The sequence below is a fragment of the Mustela nivalis genome (genome assembly GCF_964662115.1).
Source record: "Mustela nivalis genome assembly, chromosome: 5".
NCBI lineage: Eukaryota > Metazoa > Chordata > Mammalia > Carnivora > Mustelidae > Mustela > Mustela nivalis.
In genome coordinates this window covers 74,078,595-74,098,593 of record NC_139024.1, presented here as the reverse complement: position 1 = coordinate 74,098,593, position 19,999 = coordinate 74,078,595, and the positions used below count along the sequence as shown (strand labels likewise).

At 41.2% G+C, this 19,999-nt stretch overlaps 1 protein-coding gene across 13 annotated transcripts in view; it reads left to right on the top strand.

Annotated features, from left to right (window-relative positions):
- The window catches only part of NCOA7 (nuclear receptor coactivator 7), a 162,577-nt gene that overhangs the window by 682 nt on the left and 141,896 nt on the right, over window positions 1–19,999 (top strand). For 2 of the 13 annotated variants that reach the window (XM_082729905.1, XM_082729910.1), the window contains exon 1: window positions 7,860–8,431. The exons of 2 other annotated variants lie outside the window; for them this stretch is intronic. The gene's annotated coding sequence lies outside the window, so the exon portion shown is untranslated. Of the gene's footprint in view, window positions 1–7,249; window positions 7,726–7,806; window positions 8,432–19,999 lie in introns of those variants that run through there. 9 more of the 13 variants (XM_082729915.1, XM_082729919.1, XM_082729913.1 and 6 more) reach the window with 9 other exon arrangements.

The following is a 19,999-nucleotide window of genomic DNA, read 5'->3' as shown; positions in this document are numbered from 1 at the left end:
AATAAATAAATAAATAGATAGATAGATAGATAAAATCTTTAATAATAATAATATGCAAGCAGGAAGATTAAACGGATTTTTAAGGGCTGATAAAGATAGAAAAATCACAACAAATTTCTAAACTTAATTATATTTTAAATAGGACACACACTTTCCTCTATCAAGGAATTCTTAGGAAATCAGGTTCAGTAGGTGGAGCTCTTTCCTCTGAATTGCTCGTTATCAGAGCTTAGTAGAAAAGAATCTGGTTTTGAACAGGAAGACAAAGTGAATATTATTTTTTTAGAATGATTTTAAGTTTTAGTAGGCTTAGTCACAATATGCTCAAAAGGACAGAAAGGTGCAATAAACACCACCATCCCTCTCTTTTCCCCAGTCACTAATTTCTTCTTCCCAGAGGTAACCAGTGTTAAGTTTCTTCTGTATCCTAGAAACAGTCTATGCATACACAAACTAATATCTCTCTTTTTTCCAACTTTTTATCCTGAAAAATTCCAAACCTACAGAAAATTGCAAGTGTAGGACAATGAACACACATATTCCCTTCATCTGAACCTGTGCTGTCCAATTTAGTAAGACCAGCCCATGTGACTATTGTGGATTGAAATGCAGCTAGCGCAAACTTAAATGTTCTATAGGTGATGACTGCCTACTCGGTGTTTTTTTTTTTTTTTTTTTAAGATTATTTATTTATTTATTTGACAGACAGAGATCACAAGTAGGCAGAAAGGCAGGCAGAGAGAGAGGAAGGGAAGCAGGCTCCCTGCTGAGGAGAGAGCCAGATGCGGGGCTGGATCCCGGGACCCTGAGATCATGACCCCAGCCAAAGGCAGCAGCTTAATCCACTAAGCCACACAGGCACCCTTGCCTACTTGTTTTTTAAGCCTTAATATAGAAGGAAAGAAAAGTAAAATAGCTCAATAGTGTTTACTTTGATTGGTTTTAAATTAGAAATATATCGGGCTGGGGCACCTGGGTGGCTCGTTCGGTTGGGAGGGGGACTCTTTATTTCAGCTGATTGAGTTCATGATCTCGGGGTGATGAGATTGAGCCCCTTGTCCTGACCCACACTTGGCGTTGAGTCAGCTTGGGATTCTCTCTCTCCCTTTCCCTCTTGCCCCTCACACCGCTCAGGTGGGTGCTCTCTCTCTGTCCCTCTCTACATAAAAAAGTTTTTTAAAGAAATATATCAGGCTAAAATATCATAAAAATTTATTTCACTTTCTCTTCACTTTTTAAGGTATCTATTAGACTATTTAAAATTATATATGTGCCTTGTATTTTATTTCTATTTTCCAGTACTGATCTAGAGTCACCAGTTGTTGATTTTTTGCTATATTCGCTTTCTCTTCATCTTTCTTCTGAAGCATTTGGGGTTAGTTGCAGGTATCGTAATACTTTACTTTTAAATACTTTATCCTGTATTTCCTAAGGACAAGGAATACAATTATCACATTTAGGTAATTTAAAGGTAATACAATATTATTATTTATTATACAGTTAAAAACTAATGTTTAGTTTTAGACTTTTAAGATTCTGAAACCATTATTCCGGAATAATTCTGGAACAATTCCCAGTTTTTCTTAACAATATTGATCTTTTTGAATCGTGAAAGACAGTTCTTTCAGAACTGAATTTATCAATTCAGATAAATATCTCTTTTGAAAAGAAAAGAACCTTAAGTTATGTGTCCTTGTCAGTACATGACGTCAGAATGGCATAATGCTGATGTATCATATTGTTTATCATGGTCAATATTGTAGGCAGAATAATAGCCCCCACAGGGATGTCCCCCATCCTAATCTCTAGAACACATGAATCTGTTACTTTACATGGCAATAGGAACTTTGCAGATGTAATTAAGGATTCTGAGACACAGGAAAGTTATCCTGGATTCTCTGAGGGGGTCCAAAATCATCACAAGCGTCCTTATAAGTGAAGGAGAGAGGTAGGAGAGTTAGTGTCCCAGTGATGTGGTCTGAAGAAAACTCAACCTACCTTTGTTGGCTTTGAAGAAGGGGAAGAGGACCTTGAGCCGAGGGATTCAGGTGGCCTCTGGAAGCTGAAAAAGGCAAGGAAGCAGATTCTTCCCTTGAGCCTCCAGAAAGAAAACAGCCCTCCCAACACCTAGATTTTATCCTAGTAAGACCCAATGCCAGACTTCCGGATTATAGAATTGTAGGATAATACATTTGTGTTGTTTTAAGCCATTGAGTTTGTGCTAATTTTTTTACAGCAGCGGTAGGAAACATATAGTAAATTCAAGCATTTGGTTAAGGTGCCCACCATGCTTTGAGAATATATGAATCTTCTGTTCCTCAGTAAACTTTCACCCACTGACAATCTTTGCTTGAATCAATTATTACCGTGGTGATTGCAAAATGGTGTTTTCATTTTATTTTTCTCTTGTAAATAACTTCCCTTTCTCTCCTTTCTCTTTTTATTCTCTAATTTTGAAATATCAGACTGGACTCATATATTCTTTTTCTGTTTTTATTCAGTGTGTTATAATCCAGCACTGTCATTTTTCTTAATAATTAAATTGTCCCAAATTTGGCCAGAGGAGTCCTTTTAAGTTTGCTCCGTATTCTTTTGATATATTTTTGAGCACTTTACCTTCTGTCCCAAGACGGTTCAGGCACACCCTGTAGTTTATAGACTGGCTTAGAGAGAATTAAGGTCTTTATGCATATCTTATCTTTTTTAATCTCTTTGTTTTATTTTTACACAAAGAGGGACATACTCTACATACTTTTTCTAACTTCTTAAAATTAATATCTTTTAAAAGAGGGACATTCTTTACATAAGTTTTCTCATTACTTTTGATAACTATATCATATTCCACTATTTAGGTATTTTATTAAAGCAGTTCATATCAGTCATTTAGATTATTTCCAATCTTCTTCTTTTACCAAAGTACTAATATGAATAACTTGGCCCAACATAATTTGGCATTTAGTTTTTACAGATTTGCTCCAATTTCTTATAGAGTGCCAATTTCTGATTTGAAAATGTTGCTATATATTGGAAGAAAAATCATTGTATCCCATTCAAAGTCACTTATAATTTATTGACAAATTTATTTTTCAATTTGATTTCAGTATGACTCGGCTATTCTTCTGTTCATTAATTTGTTCATTTATTAAACAAATATTTATTCACTAATATATGGCAGGGACTGTATTAGGCACGGACTACGTTAGGCACGAAGGACATCAAGACGAACAAAATGGGATTCCTGACCTTGAAGTTCAGTCTGGTAGGGTTCAAGTAAATAAGGAATTACAGTAGAGTAGTGGATATTAAGAGACATGTAGGACTATACTTTAATAAATATATTTAATAGATTAAAAATGTGCCACTCATCATGCATACTTTACTGATGGGAATGTAAAATGGTACAGCTACTCTGGAAAATAATTTGGCAGTTTCTTATAAAACTAAACATGCACTTATCATCTGACCCGTCACTTGTGCTCTTGGGAACTTATCCCAGAGAAATGAAAACTCGTGTTTACACAAAGTCTGTCCACAAATGTTTATAGCAGCTTTTTTTTTTTTATAATAAGCCCAAACTGGAAACCACAAAAATATTCTTCAGTGGGTGAACAGTTAAACTGTGGTACATCCATACCATGGAATACGTATCAAAAAAGGGAACAAACCATCAACCACATAACAACGCGGGTGGATCCCAAGGGAGTTATGAAAAAAAAATCTAAAAAGTTACATACAGTATGATTCCTTTTATATAGTGTTTTTTAAATTTTAGAGATGAGAAGGGATGAGTGATTTGCAGGAATCAGAGATGTGGTGGAGAGGAAGATGGATGCAATTGTAAGGAAGCAGGTCACGAGAGCTTTGTGGAACTAGAGCAGTCCTGTGTCTTATTGGGATAATCTGTACAGATGATACAATTGCATAAGACACACAAACACAAAAGAGAATATGTAAAACTGATGAAATACAAATAAGCTTGAAAGATCGTACCTGTGTCATTTTTCTGATTTTGATGTTGTACTGGAGTTACCCAAGATGTTACCATGGAGGGACAACTGGAGCTGTGGGAGAGGGGCAAGGGGAAACCTGGGACTTCCATATATTTTTTTTTTTTTCAATTGTGAATCTATAGTTACGTCCTTTGAAAAAAACCCTTTTCAGTTCATTGCACTGTAAATTTCTTTCATCTAATGAATCCAAGGCAACAACTACCAGTTCTTTTTAGGGGTTCATTTCAGAATTTTAAATTATATCTTAGCTGCAGTGTCTTTGTACCAGCTTATTTGACTAACTTTTCCAGAAAATGTAAAAAAACATGTAATGAATTCTCAAGCTACTGAACAGACTTTCCAGCAGAAATAAAGCGGCAGAAACTCTCCAAGAGTAGATAATTTTTTTTAATGAACTGTGACTTTAAAAAAAGAGCAAATTTGTTGGGCTTGATATAATCAGCCTTTCCTTCTGCATGCTGACAGGCAACCAGATAGCAGTCCATTTCCACAGATGTCATTAGCATTTACTTCCCTTTGGAACTCCTGTGTCTCAACCAGCTCAAGTCAGGCATGTGAAAGGACATGTTTCTCTGCTAGGAAGAGAGGGATAGGTTTAACCATTAAGAGTGAACTTTCTTGGTGCCAGCAGACTAAACTCATCACCCAATTCACAAATCTTTTCTCCAATACCTTGAAAGAGAAAACCTCCAAAGGAGTTTCAGTTCTTTCAGTTGTTGAGAGCTCATTGCTTATCCAATGAGGCTTTCATTATGGCAAACTATTAGAGCAGTATTTGCTGATGTTCCTGGAATTCCAGTTCAAGGAAAGGTAACCAGTGAGTGTTGTGCTTAAAAAACAGACACACTCCTGTACCCCTGGGGATAAAATATATTATATGTTTATTAAGAAAAAAAAAAAAAAACAGACACACTAGGGGCACATCGGTAGCTCAGTTGGTTGAGCTTCTATCTGACTCTTGATTTCACTGAGGTCAAGTGCTCAGGGTCATAAGACTGAGCCCCCACCTTGGCCTCAGCATGGATTCTGCTTAAGATTCTCCCCTCTCCCTCCACTCCTACCCCCATGCCTCAGTGTGGGCATATGCTCTCCCTCCCTTGGGGGAAAAAAAAAAGACACACTAGCCACACTTCATTACAAAATTATTTTTTTTTGTTTTTCCTTTTTAAATTTAAATTCAATTAATTAACAAATAATGTATTGTTTCAGGGGTACAGCTCTGTGATTCATCAGTCTTATATAATACCCAGTGATCATTACAATACATACCCTCTCTAGTGTTCATCATCCAGTTACCCGATCCCTCCACACCTCTCCTTACAAAATGATATTTAGATACATACATAAGAAAAATACTGTACATATTTGCAGTGACAGTTGCTGTTGTTTGTTGATGTTTCTCAAAGTCTCCCCAGACTGGACTGAGCCTGGAGCCTGTGGCAGGGCTTGATCTCACAACCTTGGGATCATGACCTGAGCTGAAATCAAGAATCGGAAGCTTAACTGACTGAGCCACTCAGGCACCCAAAGGATACAACTTTTAAGAAAGAAAACCTTTACTATAATAACGTATAAGAGTCATAGCTAACTTTTCTTGGTCCTATTCTAAGTCTAAGCATCATTCATGGATTACCTCATTTAATCTCTATATCCATCCTATAAAGTTGATACTATTATCTCCTTTTTACAGATAAAGCAACAGAGGTTAAGCAACATATCCTACGTCAGCACAGGTAGAGCTATAGTCTGAGATCAGAGCCTGAATTCTTAAGAGACTGCCATGTTCTTAAACAGTACATGTTCTATTGAGGTTCAATCTTTAGTGTACTAAGATTTCTCAAATTATGTTATGTATTCCATCTTATCTCCCAATTAAAATTTTACCTTCTATTTAGAGTGGCACTGCCCAGAATAATTTTTTTTATAATACTGGAGATGATCTATTCTATCTAAAAGAGTAGTCCCTAGCCATGTGTAGCTCTTCAGCATTTGAAGTGTGGCTAATGTAATGAAAAAATACATTTTTAAGTTAAATTTAAGTGGCCACATGTGGCTAGTGTTGGACAGTACATATCTACTAGGGGATAAGGAAATTTTTTTTTTCCCCCTCTGGTGTCTCTCTCCAGAAGGACAGGGCTTGGGCCAATCAATAAACGTTAAATTAATGAGAAGGAACTAGTGATGAATCTTTTTTTTTTAAAAGATTTTATTTATTCCTTTGACAGAGACAGATCAGAAGTAGGCAGAGAGGAAGGCAGAGAGAGGAGGAAGCAGGCTCCCTGCCAAGCAGAGAGCCCGATGCGGGACTCAATCCCAGGACCCTGAGATCATGACCTGAGCTGAAGGCAGAGGCTTTAATCCACTGAGCCACCCAGGCACCCTAGTGATGAATCTTTAAGGGTAATTTTTCTCTATGTCTAAGCTGGGGAGCAGAAATCTCTATTATACCAGGACGGATAGTCAATAATTGCCACTCAATGAACATTTCTACAAATGTCCTATAAACTGCATTCTAAGGCAGACTTCTTTATAAACATGTTAGAGTAAGCAACTGCTAAATTCTCATGAAGTGACTTCATTCTGTCCTTATGCATCACATATATACATGAATATTTCTATAATTGGGTTATTCTGCATTTGGGAGGAAATATCATGAATAATAATAGGTATCTTTTGAATATAAACTGTAGCTATCAGAGTCCTCAAAGTGGAGAAGTCATGAGCCACTGTTTTCCTGACTCCTAAGCAGTTCAGCTTCTACCCTGCTCCACATGGAACTCCTCTCAAGAAGACTTAGCGATTTTATCAGATTGTACTCCTACGGAACATGTCTTATCTTTGCCATTAAAAAAAAAAAATGTTAGATTTCAACATCATAAAAGCACTCATCAAACAAGTGAGAGAATGGCTAAGTTTCTCTGGAGATCTCAAACAATGTTCTTTTTGATTCAATAAAATCAGCTCTTTGTATTTTAAGAGTCTAATTTTTCCCTTGAAAATAATTTGCAAATTACTGCAATTGCCTAAAGATATAAACCGGATGTCCAATTTTATATATGTTTAGTTCAGAATTGGACAATTATTCCATACCTTGCAAGACAGTATAACGTGACCACTTGCAACTGAAATGCCCAAGCCCGTAAGCGGCATCAACAACCCAAAGGAGGCCACTATCTAGTGTGCTTTGTGTATGGCCTCTGACATACCAGTGTTATCAGACCAGCTGCAGACTGTGCCTTGACTTTTTTTCCCCGTATGTGTAAGGGTAAAGCTCAAGGCCAAATCCTCCTAGTCATCTTGCAGTGCTGGTCATGGGACCAAAGAGCAAAGAGCTCCCAAGAAGGGATGGGAAGCTCACCAGCACTGCCCCGTTGCTGATGCAAATCCTCCCAACCAAGGCTCTCTAGGATCTCTGCCAAGACTCGGCCTGGAAAATCCAATAGCTACGTCCCTACTGCTGTACTGATTGCAATTTGGCAGCATCCGGGATGCTGTACCAGGTCGGGAGCGGGGAGGGGGGGGGGAGGAGATGGTGGGCCCCTTTGAGAAACGTAAAGCCGGAAAGGACAGAAGGATGACTTTATTGTGGCCAGCGGTCCCCAAGCTGGACGGAAACTCAAGGCTTTATAACTCCAGCTCTGCTCTCAAAGCTTCACTTTCCGCGAAGAGTGGTGGTCGTGGCGAGCCAGCTGTAGGGGATGCGGCCCGGGGCGAGGTAAGACGACCCTCCTAGACTGCGCCGCCCCGCGTCCGGCCGCCCGGGTAGCTGCGAGCTCCCTCTCGGACGCGTCACAATGGGCCGAGGCCTGCGGAGGCCGCGCGCGCAGCTCTCCGGGGCGGAGCCGCCCGGCCAGGGCCGGGGCTGTGTCGGGGCCGCGGAGGCTGCGGCAGCCGAGGGGTGGCGGGGGTACTCAGCCTTCCAGCTCGGAGGTGGCCGGGGCGGGGAGGATGCCGCAACCCAAGCCGCCGAGCCCCGCCGCGGAGCTTCCTGGCCCCCGCCGCTGCGGAGGGGCGCAGAGCGTGGCGCGGGCCGGGCGGAGCTAGAGGCGGGCGTCTGCACCGCGTCGCGCCACCCGCAGTTCCCCGCCTCCGGCCGGGCCCGCGAGCCTGTCGCGGCCGATGCCCTGACCGCGGGCGCAGCTGCAGGGTTGGCAAGGTGCCGCGCTCGGGGAGAGGACTGAGGAGTCCTGGCGGCGCCCGAGTCCACCAGCTCCGGACGCCGGTCCCCGGGGGCGCGCGCCTCGGCGCTCCTCCCTCCCGCCCCTGCTCCTCCTAGCCGCACGAACCTCCCCCGACCCCTCCTTCCCCCACCCTAGAGGATGCGCTCCCCCGCGCCGAGCTGCAGAGGCCACCGCTCCCAGAAATGCGTGCGCCCGATCCCCTTCTCCCGGACCCGAGGAGTCGGCGCCCCCGCCCTGTAGGTAGGTGGGTGAGGCGGGGACCAGCCCTAGCCGCCGGCCGCAGCTGATGCTGGCGTTGGGGAGAGGCGGGCGGGGGGCCCCGGGGCCAGGACCCGCCAAACTTGCCTCCCGCCCAGGCTCGGGAGAGCGCTCGAAGGTGTGCTAATGGCGCTGGGCGCAGACCCGGTGAACCTGACAACCTCTCCTGGAGCTCGGAAGGCCGAGTGGTGGCGAAGGAGAGCTTGACCCTTTCCCCGCCCGCCCAGCTCCCTCCCGGCCCGGTGGGCTGCGTGCTGCGGGCGGGGGTGGGGAGGACCGGAGGGCTAGTGGCTTATTTGGGGGCCGGGGGGGGGGGTAGGGAGGAGTACCGTTGGATTTTCAGCAGCTCAGGTAAAAATATGTCACCGTAATGTTTCGACTGAATGAGCAGATGCTTTCTTCCTGTTTTAGCTAAACGTGTAGCCACGCAAAGCGTTATTTTAGCAGCGCGTAGAAGTAGCCGGGGATTTTTGTTCATTTCGGAACCCGCTGTGTGCTGTATACAGTTGGTGATCGCTCAGTCCCTTACAGGCAACGTTTGGTACCAGTTAGGGAAGGCCCTTCGAGAAGTTAAGATTTTTCCGGAGCTACGTGAGGCTGGGGTATTCTGGTGATGCCTACTCGGGAACCTCCTGCTTTCCCTAAAGGGATGTGTTTTTAGAGTGGCGAGTTGGATACAGGTGTCGGGAGTTGAGAATCTGCTGGAAGGATGCACCCAGGCGGCCAGCAGAGGCAGCCTTGGGCACAGCCTAGCGTCCAGCTAGGTGTTACGGTTCGTTTTTTTGAGAAACTGGTTTATGAATTCTTTCTTTTCCCCCAGGTGTGAAGTTCATACGTCAGGGCTTTGGCAAGATTATCTCTTCACGCGCTTTTTTTTTTTAATTTAATTTTATATTAAGCAAGAAGATTAAGAGTTTTGGAAAGTAGATCGTTGTGAACTCCAATTTTATATTAATGTATTAAGGTTTAGAGCTTTGGAAAATGAGCTAATGTCATCTCCAGGAGGACAGAATCTTGTTCAGTTCTGTAATCCTCTGCGTCTGATGCATGCTGGGTGCTCATTAGTTATTTGTTGAATAAACTGTGTTCCAGGCTTCATCTAAAGACAGTTTAGGATTACTCTGTATTTGTCCTGCGGCTCTTGAAGTTTAACTGGATTTTTTAAAATTGCCCGTTTTTGGAAAGGGTCAGATTGTCTTTACATTTAAATATGAATTTTGGCATTCTTCGGACCATATGCTTTTTTTTAAAAAAATTGTGTTATTAAATGAAGTAATTCTCCTCACCCCCTAATAGAAGTGCATTTCATGTCTCAGCTTGCAGATTTTCTAGTCTGATAATCAAACATATTTCTATTAAACTCTCAAACACAATTTCAAAAATACAATTCATGTTTACAAGAAAATTCTGTTATTCCAGAGGTAACAGTGTTTTGGTTACTAAGTGACATATTAATTCTGTTTAGACTTGAGTTGTAGATGATCTATTTATAATGTATTTTATTACAGGTAAAAGTAAAAGTAAAGCATTAGGGGTGTCCGTGGTTCCTAAATGATTTAGAATGTATGGTATAGATACATATTTTCAACTCTGCAGGCTTTCCTTAGTGTATAAGCATATCAATTTCCAAATTTGACAGTTTGCATGCGTTGGTAGTACAGTGATGAACATAGCTGCCTTCCACATTTCATAATTTGGAAATCAGGGTTTTGGAAGATTCAGTGTCTTTTTGCTTTTAAATTCTATGTTATCTTGGAAGGGTCAAGGATCACTGCATCATTTTTCATTTGCTTTATTTTTGCACTGTGAGATTTCCTGTTTTGATTTTGTTTTTATTTCCCTGTTATGTAAGCTTTATGAATCAGTATTAATCTTTTTCCAGTAACTTTGTGTAACGCAATTATCTGGGAGTGGTCCAGTCTTTTTATTCTCTTCCCTTTTTTCCTTACCTTTTTGGTCATTTTATTATTACTGGTTTTTAAGAATTTATTTTTAAGTAATCTCTACACCCCACATGGGGCTTGAATTCACACCCCCCAAGATCAAGTGTTGCATTCTCCATAGGCTGAGCCAGCCAGGTGTCCCTTTTTGTCATTTTAATACCTTGCCATTATCCTTACTATATATTACCCCAAATAATTATTTTCATAAAAGGACAGCAAGCTATAGTTTATTATTATTGTTTCTCCATCGTACTTAGGCCTTTCCTACATGGTGAGGAGATCACACTTTTATGTAAAAGGTGATAAGATTGGGGGAACCAACAGTGGGAGGGAACATATGGAAAACATTACAGTTTATTAAAATGCAGCAAAAGTCCTCCCCCAAATAAAGAGAGTTACATTTTATACATCTTACATTTGTGATCAAGAATATTGAGCAGTGGGCGCCTGGGTGGCTGAGTCGTTGGGTGTCTGCCTTTGGCTCAGGTCATGGTTTCAGGGTCCTGGGATCGAGGCCCACATTGGGCTTCCTGTTCAGCGGGAAGCCTGCTTCTCCCTCTCCCACTCCCCCTGCTTGTGTTCCCTCTCTGTGTCTTTCTGTGTCAAATAAATAAATAAAATCTTAAAAAAATATATTGAGCAGTTAATTCACATTGTTTTACTTGTTCTTTAATATCTCAAAAGAGCCCTCCCCTGTGGTTACAGTAAACTCTTTCTACTTTGTTGCAGATAATAAACATTTGTTCATTTGACAAATAGAAATTGAGTACTTAGGCTGTGCTGACACTCTTGGCCTTGAAACCAGTCAAGTAAGAGCTAGTTTTTAATCTCAGAATGGGAGAGGAATTTTTCTGTGTGTGTCCTTCATCCAAATGCGCAATGCCTCTGTGATTGGATGACTCACTCTCAGGGCCCTGTTGGGTGAGCCCCCAACACCCTGTCTCCATATGCGCCACTGGAATGCAATTCTAAGACCAGGTATAGTCTCTCCTCTCTTTCTGTATCTTTCCTAAGGTTTGTTGCCAAAACCTCTATCCCTTCTTTGCTAAATGTTATTTACTGTCCTTTTTTTTTTTTTTTTAAATACCAGCCCATAACTTTTGTTGTTGTTCTTTACATCTGGTGGGATCCACTCAATTTACATATGTTGAAACCAGAATTGTTATAATTGCAGAGAAAGTATGGAAAGGAAAATTTGTATGACCTCGAATTTCAAATATGGAGAGGTGGTGGTTGAAGAATAGTTGTTGTCTACTAATCTCTTCTGAACAGTGGCGTAGAATGCCTTTATTTCTGCACATGCCAGAGAATATCAGTTGTCAGCTCATAAATTTGATCTGAATCTTAATGGAGAGAAATGATGGTTCTAGAACGTTGGCGGAATAAAGGCCATAAGCTCCACCCATTCCATTCCAGTTCTAGATGTTAGACTAGGAGTCTAGCGAAATTTTCAGAAATGAGTACATTGGTGACCTTGTTTTGCATCTTTTGTAACCCCACCCCACGCCCAATTGTGCACATGTGGAGGGTTCTACTAATAATAGGCGTCACAAGGAACCTGCTGTTAGGTTACTTAAGAGATGTGGTTACCAAGATCATTGTTCCTTTTGCAGCTCTTGTGTGAAGACCCAGGCAAGTTCCCTTTAGCGATAGAGGACAAAGAAAAGCTTTACTTTACCTGCACAAATGTGGTGTGCCTTTTTTTCACAGTGCAAATCTAGCATCAGCTAATTGATGATATTTCCCTTTCTGATTTGGCAACTAGCAAATGCAGAATCAAATTTGCAACTAGATTTTAATAACCCTATAAAAACCTATGACCTAATACTGATATTCTAACTTACCTTTGATACTGAGCTTCTGTTCTACTTTGTTTTTCTTTATTCTGATTTTTATCTAATTTTATTTTTCCACTATATTGAATTTATTATTTAAAGCTGACTCATATCCTTTGTGAAACAAGGCAAAACATAATACATAAAACCAAATGAAAACATTTGCAGAATTGATCTCTAGACACATGTTTTTGATTAGCAAGTTTAATCAATTCCATTCAATGTGTTTTGAATAAATGTTGAAGTTTAGTATATTTGAGGTTCTATATCCACATGGAAAACAGTGTTCTTTAGTTTCACAAAACTAAGTTCCACTCACGTGTGTTTGAACTTAGATAGCTGAATGGAAAACAATGTTCCATAGTTTTGCAAAATTAAATTCCATTTATTTTGTAATATTAAATTATATCCACTTACCACCAATTTAAAAATTGCTCAAATCATTAAGTTTAAGTCAGTTATTTCTGGAATCTATCTTATGTGGCTTGTTAGGCCGAACAGGACATTCATTCCATATAACTTAATTAAAGTCATTTTTAGCCCCGGGCGTTAGCCTAAACTTGCTTTAACACTCACCACACCAAACCTCAAATCTGACCTCTTTCGTATCAGTTATTTATTTGATTCATCTCTGTTTTAATGAATCAGATTAATAGATTCTTCTTTGTGTCTCATTTATTTACCATAAAATAGTTGTTAGTTAATTGTTAATAGTTTAGTTAATTGACTAAAATTTCTTCATTCTGGTATTTTGACAGCTACCTGTTAAGTTGGCTGAATGTAACCAGGTATTTACATTTATATGATGCCAAGTGCTGTTTGATAACAGAATCACCCAGATCAAAAGAGAGATTGGCGCTTCTTAAGGTTCACTCATGGGTGTGGTACAGGAGACTTTGGGGAAAAGTAATCTGAATTCAAAAGGGAATGTGAAACCTTAGCATCCTTCGAAGAGAGATGTGGGCGGATTTTTACACAGAAGCATTTCATTTCAATAACCTCTATGTCTTTTTCAAAATTTATTTTTGTGGCACTTAATACCTTCACGTGATTCAGAAGGTGCAAATGGGTATATAATAAAAGGACTCTCTCGTCCTCTTGCCCCAGTTACGTGCTTCCACTATCCACTGGTGACCAGTGCAGTCTCTTAAGTGGGAATCCTCCGGTGACATTTGATGTATACACAAGCAAATAGGAATATTCGGCCAGCTTGTTACATCTCCCTACTATTTCTCGAAGTCCCTTCTCTCCATTCCCACTGCCCTTGTTTGGTTCCTCAGATGCTTTGGACTGTTGCCTGCATTTTACTTTCTGCCACATCTCAGCTCTCCACTTTGCAGCCAGCCTGCCTTCTCAGCTTTCCTCTGAGGACCATTCTGCACGGGAAGGAGTCTGCTGGAGATCTTAGCGGTCTCTGGGGCTCTGAGGAATTCATCTGTTGCCCCCTGTACCTCCCTGTCATGCCCTTGACCCGCATTTTTCTTCACTGCCCCATTACCCCTGCCCCAATTTATGGACCCTTGATAAAAATCTGATAAAAGTTCACGGTCCCATCACATACCACACACCATTTTGCTTGCACGTCCTTGTGTATGGATCGCAAGTTAAGAATCTCTGCTGTCATACAAAACTGCTTGTCACTTCTGGAACATGCATAGCATACGATTTTCCTTCTCCATGCTCTTCCCTCTGCTTGGAATTCTTTGTGCTCCCGTTTTCCTTAGCGAGTCACACCCAGGTCTGGTGTCTGCCATTTTTAGTTGACACTCCATAAACTCACAGAGACTATCCCGTGTAATTTAGTGCCCAAAATCAGTTTCCATACTGGGAATAGGCATTTCTCATATACAACAAAATTGCTTTTCTAGTAGAAATTGACTCTGATTTTGAATAACATGCTAAGATTGATTTAAAAAAAAAAAACCAGAACACCCAGGTTGAAGCTTTTATTTAACCATTCATCCCTCTTCTACTCTCTCCCCCAGTCCCCCAGTAGAATACATGCCTGCATCATTTTCTCTAGCATCCTGCCTTCTCTAATTCTCAAATGTTGTGTTAACACTCATTCGAAATAACGTTCGTATTTATTATGGCCCTCATCTCGGAGAGCGTCTTTGATGCCTCTGCCCTCGGGTTTCCCTCTGCAGTTGGTACACAGAGTGGCAAAAACTTTCAAATAGGGTGCCATTAAACATTGACCCTGACAGATGACATGAACCATCTGGAGAGAATGGTCTATCCTAAGAAGTGACTCCTGTACATGCGAATGAGGTATTTTTAATTCCAAGCCAAGTAGTCAGGGTGTCCTGTGTGCTCAGTTTTATTGCAGTGTGCCTGGCACGAGGTTGTTCGCTGTTGACTGATTAACAGAGGATTTAGAGAGTAGGACTATAATAGTGTTTGTTCAGCACTGTTCATGTGGAATCTTGACTGGTGGATGATTCTGGTCATTAATCAGGTATGCCTTGTAGAGAAGGAAAAATGCACGAGATGACTTTGTAGGTATGAGATCCTTCCAAGTTCTTTTATTTTCCTGCTGAAATTTGACCTCACTAAGCGAACATCAGATTTACTGATTTGTTTCCTCAGGCATGTTGATCCTAGTGTGTCCTGAGGGGTAGTAAAGAGTATTCTAGCCGTTGGATAAGAACAGTCCCTGCTGTATGATGATATTAAAGCAGTTTTGTGCCATTAGTATGTTGGGAGGGCCTGCTCAGTTGTGGGAGTTAAAACTGAGCCCTTCTCCCAACATACTGCCTCTCTTTTGGGTCCCACTGAAACAGCTTGTGAGCAGCTCTCTGATAGCTCAAATCGTAACACTTTGCAAGTAGTTTCAATTTAAAACACCTTAACTCTTTAAAGAGTATTCTAGTAAGGAATTGTTTTAGTCCATTCAGGCTGCTGTAACAAAATACCATACGCTGGAAGGCTTATACGTGGCAACATTTATTGCTTACAGTTCTGGAGACGTGGACGTTGGAGATCAGGGTGTCAGCATGGTCGAGCCACATGTGGCAAGACCTCTCTCCCAGCTTGTGGACTGCTGACATCTCCTCGTGTTCTTACACGGTGGAGGGAGCTAGGGGTCTTTCCAGGACCTGTTTTATGAGGGCACTGATCCCGCTGATGAGGGGGCTGGTCTGACCCCATGACCTAATCATATCCCAAGGGCCCCACCTAATACTATTACCTGGGCATTAGGTTTCCAATGTATGAATTTGGGGGTGGGGGACATAGTCTATAGCAGGAAGAGCAAATTCAGAAAATAGTAACTGCAGATAGCCAAGACAGGAAGACATATTCAACTTCATTGCCCCAAAGAAATGCAGGTTGAAATTAGATTTTAAAAGTCCATAACGGTGCTGGCAAAGTTGAGGTTGGGTCATAGTCCTTTCTCATGAATGGTGAGAGGGTCTGTTGGTATACTTTAGATTGAGAACAGTTCAGCTAGTTAAACTTTTTGGCACCAGTGGTTCTAAGAGTACATCCTAAGCGAATCAGGAATGAGGCTCAATTTCAGCAGACACCAATTTCAGCAATCAGCATAGTGTCTGGGGGGTTGCGGGGAGGGGGCATGTGGAATGGTCGGGGGTTATGAGGAGGGATACAGGAGCGAGTTTTCTGGCTTGGAACCCTCTCCCACCATTTACCAGCTATGTGAACTTAGGCAAGTTAATTTCTCCTTGATTTTCTCATCTATAAAATGAAGAGAATATCATGTACCTCCCACATGGTATTGAGAATTAGATGGATTAATATATGTTAAGTCCTGTCACAGAGTAAGCAACTGCAGTAATTATAATCAAGGGCGATTAGTTGGAGAATTTGAGACAAATCCAACAGTGGAGTCATTTTTTAAGTGATAGTATATAGTTTACTAAAACATATGCACAAAAGGATCCTAATTTGATTTTAAAATGCATCTGCGTGGAAGAAAAGACAGGAAAGTGACAAAATAGTAGAGCTTTTTCCCCACTGATGGGATCATAGGCAATTTCTATTTTTCACATTTGTATTATCCATATATATTATAATGATACTTGTTAGAAACTACTAAAATTAAGGTGTCCTAGGATTCTTATATTCTCAACTTTTCTTTACCAAATGCATATTCATTTTGACATATTTTACTTTCTCTTCCTCCTTTCAAAGCTACTAATATTTCACTTCCCCAACATTTTCACCCACGTGCCATCTGCTTCATATTTTCTTGCATGTCGCTTGCTTGTTTTGGGTATAGATTAGCCCCAAGGCTAGTTCTTCAAGAATAAGTAGACCAAATAAAATGATTGATGACATTCTGGTGGTGGTGGCTTTCTCATGGAAGCTTAAGCAAGAAAATGCAGCTCAGGTTGTGTATTGTCTCCACATTGCAGGCACTCCTCCCTATCTCCCACTGCCCACCTGAATGAACTTGGCGCCCCAGTACCCCTTTCACACACTTGCTTTTTGACTGCCCCCTTTATCTGACATTTCCTTGCTCATTTCTTCCTTTAAACCCAACATTCTGCATAATGTTGATGCTTAATTCCATGAACACTTCACAGGACATCTACTCTACTCCTAATTTTAGTTATTTTGTCACTTAACTCTTTGTACCACAAATTAAACATTTGCTGCTTTATGGCTTAGTTGTTCTTACAGTAAGCTGATAGGACTGTGTTTTATATTACTCTGTGGCTTTCAGTTTTCTAGCAGTGTTAGTCACATATATGCACATGGGACACAGGAAGATTGGGTGTTGTTGGGTTGACAGTGTTCTTAAGACATGATTTATGAGTTTTCTGTTCCATCTTTCCTTTGTCCAATCTTCTCCTTACTTTCTTTTCAAAATCAGAATGTTACCTCATTTGGTTCTCTGAGTCTTATAAATATTTACCTGAAGTTTTGATAATAGATTTTCATTCTTAAAGCCTAAAAACTAAAGAGCTCAATTGCAGAGAACACCATGATTAGCATGGGGCATCATGAGCAATCAGTTAGAAAACCTTACAAGATGGGGACCTGGGTGGCTCAGTTGGTTAGGCGTCTGCCTTCGGCTCTGGTCCTGATCCCCCTCTTCCCTGCTCTGCAGGGAGTCTGCTTCTCCCTTTCCCCGCCCCCTATCCCTCATGAATAAATAAGTAAATAAAATCTTTAACAACAACAAAACCAAAATGGTATAAGATATGTTAGATATAATATTACAGGCTCTAACTAAGATATGCCTAAGTAAGCACAGGGAACCTGGCAGCATGAGGTGGTTAGACTGAAATCGCCCAAGAATGATAAAAGCAGCATAAAACGTGGGGATGCAGCATTCTCAGGATATTTCAAAACCCTTTTTATGTTAAGTGTTTTCCTTGATAATCAGGTCAGTTCTTTGTCCCCCTATTCAAATAAGCTATGCTTAAGTTATCTCCTAGGTACAAATGTTAATTAACTGGGGGGGGGGGCTTTAGTCTAATACTCAAAAAATTTTACCAGTGTTCTCAATTACTTGCTCACGTTTCTTTAAGTTACAAGAGGAAGTGGCAGAATAGCTCTGGTGGGAAAGTAGCATTTTCCATGCAGTATTCTTTTGGAACAGGGCTAGTGTATACAATTTAAAATAAGTGAGTTAGTTTCTTAGGGCTGCCCTGACAATGCAGCCCTTGGGTAGCTGAAAACAAGAGAGATTCATTGTGTTGTGATTCTGGAGACAGTCTAAAATCCAGGTGTTGGTGGAGACATGACCTCAGTGAAACTTCAGAGAAATCCTCCCTTGCCTCTTCTGGCTTCTGGAGATTTGCTGGCTGTCCTTGACATCCTTGGCTTGCAACTGCATCACCCTAATCTCTGGTTCTTTTGTCCCCTGGTGTTCTCCCTGTGTATCTCTGGCTTCATATGGCCATCTTCTTCTTCTTCTTCTTTTTTTTTTTTTTAAGATTTTATTTATTTATTTGATAGAGATCACAAGTAGGCAGAGAAGCAGGCAGAGAGAGAGAGGAGGAAGCAAGCTCCCTGCTGAGCAGAGAGCCCGATGCGGGGCTCTATCCCAGGACCCTGGGATCATGACCTGAGCCGAAGGCAGAGGCTTTAACCCACTGAGCTACCCAGGTGCCACTTTATGGCCGCCTTCTTAAGAAGGACACCAGTCTTACTGGATTAGAGGCCCACCATACTCCAGTATGACTTCATCTTAACTAATTGTATCTGCAGGTACCCCTTTTCCAAATAAGGTCATGTTATGTGGTACTGTGACTACAACTTAAACGTTTTGGGGGTCGGGGTAACACAGTTCACCTCATAACAAAAAGTAATATCAAAGTCTATAGGTGTATATACCAAGATGTGCAGAAGTTACCCTTGGTGTCAGATGATGCCTTCTTACGGCTTGACTTCAATAGCCACCTCATTGGTGAATGACAACGGCAAGGAGGGGAAGCTTTCCTGGCTATTTGTGTTAATTGGCTGCTTCTGTCTCTGGGCTTTGGTATTCCACGCCTTGGTAGAGTTCTTCTTCTAGACAGTAGTATGTACTAACTATGTGGCTTTGGTCTTCCTGGTAAAAATCCACAAAGTAATTTGCGGATCAGGATATTTCTAAGGATGTTTTGGGTTTTTTGTTGTGATAACGCTGCATAACAGCTTCCAAATCTTAGTGGCTTAGAACCACAATTATTTATTTCACGTTTATAAATCGGCAGACTGACTGTGGCTTGGCTGCTCTCGGTTGGGTTTGGCAGGGGTGAGCTGGCCTCCAAAGTAAGGTAGGAGTGCAGCTCTGTTCCACACATCTTGAAGGGGCTGAAGAAGGGAAAATTGGTACCTGGAGCATTTCCTTCTGAAGGAGAGCAGACCTTTGCCAAGCCTGTTAGAGCCTCAAGTTGAATTAGGTACACTAATTACGTACACTGTTAGCTCTCAGTCTGTTGGTCAAAACAAGCCACATGGCCAGGTGGGTGGAGATGCACCCTCTGCATAGTCGTGCAGAGCACCACAAGGTGGCATAGCGGAGAGTGTGGATGTATATTTTTTCTCACAGGGAGCAGGTGGATCATTGAGAACAACAGTCCAGTCTGCTAGAGGGCAATTTTCCTTGTGAATTCTACAAGAACTTTTATGTGAAGCAACTTAATAAACCTTCAGAAGAAAATGTATTAAGCCACAGACTTGGTTTCTTAACCCAGTCTCTTGGAAAATTATAGTTGAAGCCACATACATTTTTTTTTTTCTTCCAAGTAGAGGTCATGGTACTTCACAAAACTGATTTAATTTCATGTTGGGGAGATTTCCTGCCCCTTAGACACTTCTCATTATGCCTTCTTCCTGAAACCATACTTGTGTATTCAGCGCATTTTTGATTATACTGACCAAAGCACCACGTGACCCTCTCCGTCGTCTTTGAGACGTCAGCTGCGGAAGCCGGTAGATAGACTCACCATCCTCTTGAGCATGCTCTGATGGGGAACATTTTCGTTAAGGGTAAAACTGTTTCTGGTTTACAGATATGATTGTTATTCTTGTAGCACCATTGAAATAGAACCATGAATGGTGGTTTTCAATGTGGTCCTACTTCAGGCACCTTTCCTAAGAACACTGGCGCATGTGACCTGGCCCTTTTCTTTCCACTAATGCTTCTCTGTGCGTAAACACAGTTTACCAGTCATTAATTTTTATCATACCTATTTTTGTCTGATTGTTTTATTTATGTTAATTTTGTCTCGTCAAAAAAATCAAAGTTTTGGGCGCCTGGGTGGCTCAGTGGATTAGGTCTCTCTGCCTTCGGCTTGGGTCATGATCTCAGGATC